The sequence below is a fragment of the Pinus tabuliformis genome, chromosome 4_1, assembly GCF_031772625.1.
Source record: "Pinus tabuliformis cultivar Carrire ecotype Pingquan chromosome 4_1, CPIR1, whole genome shotgun sequence".
Taxonomy (NCBI): domain Eukaryota; kingdom Viridiplantae; phylum Streptophyta; class Pinopsida; order Pinales; family Pinaceae; genus Pinus; species Pinus tabuliformis.
This window is the reverse complement of record NC_142303.1, coordinates 652981671-652989602: the sequence shown is the minus strand read 5'-3', so window position 1 is coordinate 652989602 and position 7932 is coordinate 652981671. Positions and strand designations below refer to the sequence as shown.

At 32.4% G+C, this 7932-nt stretch overlaps 2 long non-coding RNA genes across 2 annotated transcripts; one reads left to right on the top strand and one right to left on the bottom strand.

The window, feature by feature from the left end:
* Positions 1 to 4140: 4140 nt before the first annotated feature.
* LOC149177761 (uncharacterized) lies at positions 4141 to 6625 on the bottom strand. The gene is made up of 2 exons (XR_016258796.1): positions 6502 to 6625; positions 4141 to 4336 (listed from the first exon to the last, which is right to left on the bottom strand). It is a non-coding gene; the product is annotated as an uncharacterized LOC149177761 (long non-coding RNA).
* On the top strand, positions 4978 to 6804 carry LOC149177760 (uncharacterized). The gene is made up of 3 exons (XR_016258795.1): positions 4978 to 5212; positions 6015 to 6268; positions 6555 to 6804. It is a non-coding gene; the product is annotated as an uncharacterized LOC149177760 (long non-coding RNA).
* The last annotated feature ends 1128 nt before the right edge of the window (positions 6805 to 7932 follow it).

Below are 7932 nucleotides of genomic sequence, written 5' to 3'. Positions count from 1 at the left end.
AAGTTTTTTTGCTCTTGCACAAAATGACAACCTTAGGCCATCTAATATCTTCCATTTGCTCATTTTTTTTAAATAGCTTATGACTCCCACCATAGCAATTGCTTCAATAGGAGCAATCTCGGTTTAACTTAACAACATAGCGTAATCAAATTCTTCTGAATTTGTTTGTAATCAAATGCTTATGAATTTTCTCAATTTGTCTGCTTAGTTTATCTCCACTGTATGTGGGATGTACCGCTGGCCCATAGTTCACAACCATAGAGAATTGATATATTGGACATGTTGAAGATGTAGTCCTGCCGAGGTTAAAAAAAAAAAGTTTTAAATTTTAGATTTTGGACTATTAATATAACTTTTTATTATGTTATAGTAAACAAATTCTCAAGTCAATCAAAATAATTTGAAATCAAACTCAAAAAATTATTTATTTAATTTTATTTCTTTATCAAGTGACCATGAGAGAAATATTGTTCCATAACATTACATTTAAAAATAATAACATAACATTTATATTAACAAATTATTAAAAAATAGTAGTAATAAAAAAATTAACGTTGACAATAAATAAGATACTTCAATTTTCACTTTAATTTTATATTAACATTGTATAGAGATAAAATAAAGTAGTTAAAAGTAAGAAAATATTAATTTATTTTTTGGATGAGAAAAATATGTAATTTCTTCACTATTTAATATAAAATAAAAAGACATATAAAAAGAATATTATTGATATTATATGACTTGTAATTCATTCTATATTCAAATTTACATCACTTTTATATAGAAAAAAAAGAAATATCAATAATAATAATAATATAATTATTTTATTTTTAGATATGTTTTTCACTTTTAAAGATATGCAACTTATTTCATTTTTAATGAGTTGATATGTAACATTTAAAAAATATCAGTAATAATAATAATATTTAATGTAAATTAAAAATCAAATATTTTAATATGCATGTTGACTATAAGAATTATATATATTTTTGTGTGAGAAACATAATCTAGAGACATGTAATATTTTAGACAATCTTAAGATAAAAAAAATAAAAAATAAAAAATAAAAAAATAAATAAAAAATTAATGTGTATATCTATATTTTACTCTGAGAGAGAAATAGATATATTTTCTTTTATGTACATATGTTCTTTATTTTTGGAGATAAGAGAGCATATATTCACATTTTAATATGGAGAATGTGAATAAGAAATAAAATATTTCAGTCTATATTATATAAAATAAGTGAAAATATTAAAGAAATATAAAATAAGTGAAAATAAAAAAATTCCTTATTATTATGCTGTTGAAAATTAGGCTAGATTTTAGGATTTACCAAAAACTTAGAGAAATCAAATCTCTTTAGATGCAAACTCTTCTTTACATCTTGATATATTTGATCCATAACTCTCAACACTTCATAAATAAAAAAATTAAAATAAATTTATAGTGATTTTTATTCAAATTCTAAAACATCTATACACAAATAACCATGGCAACCAAAACTTCTTAAATGAGGACAATTGCAATCAACACTTCATAAATGACTACAATTGCAATCAACACTTAATAAAGAAAAAAAATTAAAAGAAATTTATAGTGATTTCTATTCAAATTCAAAAACATCTCAGCACAAACAACAATTGCAATCAGTGGCAGTATAGGAAGGAAAAAATCAACAACATTAAATAGCTGTTAAATTAGGTGTTGTTGGGAACTTCCACGGACACAACCAACTTCACCTAATTATCAATTTTAAAGTTAAAAGACGACATTATCCTATCTCAAAAAAATAAATATAAAAGACACCAAACAAGTCACTTAAAATTAAAGGCATAGAAATAGTAATAATAACCTTATCCAAAGATGAAACATTGCTCTTCATTTCGTACATTCTCATTTGAATTTGCAAACAATTTCAAAATTAAAAGGTGACTTTATTCTATCTCAAATATAAAAGATACCAAATAAGTAACTGAAAATTAAAGGCATAGCAATATTCTATAACTCTTACCCTCTTCCCAGATGACATATCCCAAAAAGACGAAGGGGCTGGAGATAGCATCTCTGATTGTTGTTCCTCCTTTACGTTCACAAGGAAGTAAACTTCATTACTCATATGCAAAATTACAGTTAGTGCTAGATTGTTCCGTCCAACGTTGAGGCTAGCTCCCACATAGAATTGGGTTATATATATATATATATATATATATATATATAGACTAACAGTGTTATTCATCATAATTTACATGTTCAGTGATTAGTGATTATTGGGTTTATAATTTTTATGGAAAAGATTTTTGGAAGTTATAATTTTTTAAATATTTCTGTGAAGTTGTGTTTTTTTTAATGCAAATTTTGTTATTGGAATTTTTAAATAGTTCTCTTTAGAATGCATGATATTCATAAAATAATATATATATGTTTTGGATAATTGAAAATTTATGATGTAAGAATGAAAACTAATTTTATTATATTTGAAGAATGATGTTTATGAGATGAAAAAGTAATTAGTCTATTAATTTTTTTTATGATTCATATAAGAAAGTGGTTCAATTGAATTCCCTCAATATGATTCATATATAAAATATAAATGATACAATTAAATTTACTACATATCATATAGATTGTAATAATGGAGAATTAGTCCCATCTACATGTACTTAAAATTTTAGTTTACGATAAAATTCCCTCTTTAATATTTACATAACTTGATTAATATAGTGAAAAAAAAATATGATATGTAAAACACATATAAAATTTAAAAATATTTTTCATAATACAAAAATAACCACTTATTTTAATTTATCGATATTGAAAAATCAAATTAAAAATTAATGTAAACCTTAATTTAAACTATAATTCTTCCATTCAAATATGATTTTTGTTAGGAAATATAAGGTTAATTTCAAATTAAATTATAAATCTTCCATTCAAATTTGATTCCTTTGGGAAATAATAATGTGATGAAAGAAAAATAAGACCACTTGAAATTGGGGTATCAAGTTCTATAAGTTAATTTCAAATTAAATTATAAATCTTAGAAAATATAAGATTAATTTCAAATTAAATTATAAATCTTCCATTCAAATTCCATTCCCGTTGGTAAACCTTACATTCAAATTTGATTCCTTTGGGAAATAATAATGTGATGAAAGAAAGATAAGACCACTTGAAATTGGGGTATCAAGTGCGGTAATGATTACATGTGAAACAAGTGAAGCTGCGACGCAGCGAGTCCCTGCGTGAAGTTCGATCCAGGCCCATAACCTGAAAGCTAGATAGCTTCTATCGCTTGATTGCTTATTTACTATGGGTTCCACAGCATAAAAAAGGCTATGGAGGACAGCAGAAGCAGAGAAAATTTATCTGGTTAACAAAAGCAAATTGTTTGTAGTTGCTTGTAATTATGCACCCAAAGAAGGAAGGGTTAAGCGCTTTAGTACGGGACTACAGAACGGAAGCAGTAGAGGCCTCAAATCAATTCTCTATCTTTCTGGGCATATACCTAGCTGCTGATTCCAACGGTAGAAGAAATGGCCTTTACAGTGAATTAGTTTCTGCCATAGCAAATCTGCGGTGAACATAGTAGCAATAAATGGCGCCCTTTGTAAGATTCTGTAAGATTACCATGCGCAAAGTTAATGACATCATTCAAAGTAGTCATTGCGATTTGAGCTTATTATGTCGTGGCACCCTTTTAAAATTCCTTTCATCTTTTGATATGCAATGTTCAACAGCAGCCATTCATGTTTTGAACTATGAATTTTTCAAGATTAACTCATGCACCACTGATCAGATTTCCGGACTTTTTTGGACTGCATTGTGTTTTACCTGTTTTCTGGTTCTATTGTGCTTAATGGCTGCTATTTTTTGACGTGCTTTTACAACATCTTCTGGTTCATTGTGCTTGTGCTATTTTTTAATGTGATTTTGCAACATTTTCTGGTTTTATTGTGCTTAATTGGTGCTATATTTTGATGTGCTTTTACAACGTATTGATCATATCTTTTTATACAAAAATGGGGTATACGTAGATCTTGCCCTCTGTTTCCAGATTGGCTTGAATTACATCATATACATGTTCAGACGAATAGGACAGTAAGAAATATGCGTGCTTGCATTTGCTTCAATGAAGAATATTTTCTTTTTCTTCGAACTGTCGTCGGATCTGTCATGGAGGAGGCCGCGGAACGGGATTTGCTTTAGCTACGTCGTAGGTTTGTATCTTGCAAGGAAAGCCTTGTATGCAAGGGTAGCTGCGTTCTCGGCCTGCGCTATCACGTACCCGATTCTACACTGCTTACTCATGGGGTTTCCCATGCTCTAGCACATGCTGTACAACCAGTTAAAAATTTAGTTAAGAAAAATAAAGGAAATATAAGAATTTAGAAACCATCGGAACAACTCTATCAATTAATTATAAATTTATCGAAATACATTTCAAACCCAACGAGGACTAATGGGAAATTTTAGGACATCTTATAGGAAATTGTGGCCTTCAAATGTTTCAAGCTAAGACAATAAAAACAATAGATTATTATTAAAAGCATATGAAGGGAGGACACCCTAACATATACATATATTACAATCTACGAATATAACTGCAACGCACCTCTGAAAAATGAAAACATGATTTTATGTAATGTTAGAAAAAATGGACCATTCAACCAAACGGGAAAAGTTTCTCAATGCAGTGGTCACGTGTCGTATATTCTGCATGCAAATATTTTATGGTCGACTCTACATTGGAAAGGATGTTAGGCCAGAGGTAGAGCCATAACACGTGGCTTGCATGCTCGCAACTTTGTTGTAACAATCCAAAACATCTGTCTTCGGTCACTATTACAGAACTCCATGAAGATGACATCCGATCCAGATTTTAGTTCCCGATCGCAAATGTCATATCCTTCGACATGCAAGGTCGGTAAGCTCTCTCGGATGACCGGCTTCACTTGTCGCAGTTAGGATTTCGTGTTCACACTCACATTCTGTGAGCTGGTTCTTGATCCTTTGGACATTTTTCCCTGCGCTCTGAGCATATTTGTCTCCACATGTCCCGTCCCCTTCTATGGCGAGGCTGCATGGAAACTCTGCTCAAGAGCTTTAAAGGCCGCGGATTGTGTTGGCTTAAGAGTAGAGGAGTGTTTCTGTTAGATGCACATTCTGAAGAGGCATCGATTTAGCTCTCGATCGGCTAATTTTCTAGGAGGTAAGCTCATTTAATGATCTAGTTATGAAAATGGCGGCTTTCGCTGTTTCTGGCTTCGCTGCAAAGCTTTTGTCATTGAAAGAATCCGTGGCCTGCAGAATTTAAGAACAATCTTCTTGAAAACTAAAATGGAATTTGAGATACTCTGTTTTTGCTAAAAATTGGACTTGTGCGTTGCCGGAAACATAAAGGCTTTGTTTGCTGGCATTTATCAGTTCTCTGTCCTTATTTAGGTCACATTTCACTTTATTTTGCAGTACGGATTAGTTGTGAAAAATCTTACTTCTGTATCGTAATGCACATCGCAGTTTCGAAAAGCTGGATTTAGTTGCCGAGACCTCTTTATTTTGACGAATCTTCTGTTTTTTTCTTGTGTGTTATCTGAAAGATATTCTTAGATTTTTCTAGTTTGTAACCGCCGAAAGACCGAATTGTTTTCCCTTTTTGTTTGTTCAAAGCTTGCATTCGCTGGCTTAAAAGGCTGGCGGCTAAATTGTATTGTTTTGTTGCTTACAAGCCTATGAAATCGCTGCACGCTTGTAACTAAAAGAACATTAAACGGTTAAATATCGAAAGAATGCGGGTAACCCCGATTTGAAAGTCTTTGAAACCTGTTAAAATGCTTTTGAATAAGTCTTTTGAGAAAACTCAATGCTATTTTAGATTCTAATGTATTCAGGGCATGCTTTTTCATCCCTGAGAGATGGACATGATACATTCAATATTACAACAATCTAGTGATTCTCATAGCTTTGTCTTGGACGAGATACTCTGCTTACGTCTATTTTTTCTTTCTTTCCAGGGTACAGTTTATACCATTTATGTTTTGAGGACACAATTTGACTGTCTGGAACTTGGCAACAAATCAAAAGAAATAAACTGTGAAACGCACTTAATGGTTGAAATTGCTATGCTGGCAAGAAGGTTAGGTTGAAGAGGAATAAAATATCAAGGTTTCTGATACTCTGTCACGCAGCGGTTAATCTTTAGCAAACATGGCCGCCACAGCCGAGACAGTCTCATAGATGGCCGACGAGACAGCCGAGATGAGATCAGGTACTGTACCTGCACGCCATTAGAATGAACAGCCATCTCCTAACTCTTAACATATTACAGTGGATGCTCACGGTCATGAAAAGGAAATTTTGGTCTCTAATAAACAAAAATTCCATGCAATGCATTAAATATTCAATAGATAATTCCGGGAAATGGAATTTGGTCATCAGAGAGAAGTGATTTCATTCATGCAATAGTATTAGTCAAAAAGATGAAAACCTCCAACCTGTTACCTGATAAGAATTAATCGAAAAAGGTTCTGAATTGATTTGCTACATGTGAACAGAGAAGGAGTCGTGTAAGACAAATCCCGCCACAGCCGAGACAGTCTCAGAGATGGCCGACGAGGCGGACAGGGACCAGTTCCGGCGGGAGGCAACCAATTTGGCCTGGCATAGTCTACAAAATGAAGACAGAGACCTGGGATTCTCAGCAATAAGGTATTAGTAACTCAACTCTGAAGATCCCAGCGCCACATAGTTGTTACAAAGATCCAAATGTCAGTGTCAGAAAGATCCACACGTCGTAAAGATCCAGACGTCAAAAACGGAAGCTACCAAAGGAATCATATTAAACTTTCCTATGTACGCCGGTGAAACAAAACTGGCATTTAATGTGTGCTCAGCTAATAGCTAGCATTAAGCTAGCATCAAGTTCGCTAGTATAAAATACGAAACCAAATACTACTTATAACATATGCTTTTGGTCTTCAGCCTCGGGAAGAGGCCAAATAAGAAGGAGAATATATCTGCATTGAAAAACTTTGGGTCGCTAATCGGTGTATGTGTAAAAACTTTGGTTATATCGTAATCAGTGAATTCCACAAGCAGGTGAACTAATGCTAAGTTCGGCCTAAACGATTACTATAGTCCCTGGCCATTGCCAGATGGCAGGGACTAATAATGGAAATAATACAGAGAATGGAGAATCAGGCACAGATCATATGAAAAAAGTGTGTATAAATTATCATTAGTCAAGTGGGGACAAATCGGAAATTGCCGTATAAGTGGGGCCCATGATAAATGATGAAAGCGTACTTCAAACATCTTTTCTTTACCCGTGAATGTCTCTAGTCAGTAAAAGACATGAATCACTGACTTCAAACATGGCAGCATACGTCTAATTACTTTGTGTATATGTATCAGCATACCATCCACCCTGTCCATTTGCCTTTCCAAAACTACTTCCAAAGCAAAGAAATATCTTATAAAATCGCGCAATCCCTTATACAGCTGAGCATCACAATGATTTTGGGCTGGCATTGGAAATAATTCTTCGTTGAACCAGGTGTGGACAAACTGGTCGTAATCTCCAAAGTAGATCGAAAGAAACGACAATATGTAAATATCTCCATCACTTTTCCTTATACTTGCTATAAATTGGTTCTGTTTAATTTACCAAAAAATAAAAAAAATAGATCGAAAGAAACAACAATATGTCAATATCTCCATAACTTTTCAGTATATTTGCTATAAATTGGTTCTGTTTAATTTACCCAAAAAATAAAAAATAATAGTGAGTGATAAAACTTCAAGAAAACTATTTCTAACTCACAGTTTAACCTGAATAATATGTACAAGCTATAAATTTTGAATATTCGTGTTGCCAGAGCTACCGAGCTGACATACAGGTGGTGGATTCATGTGCATTCCAGCTGGATCCCC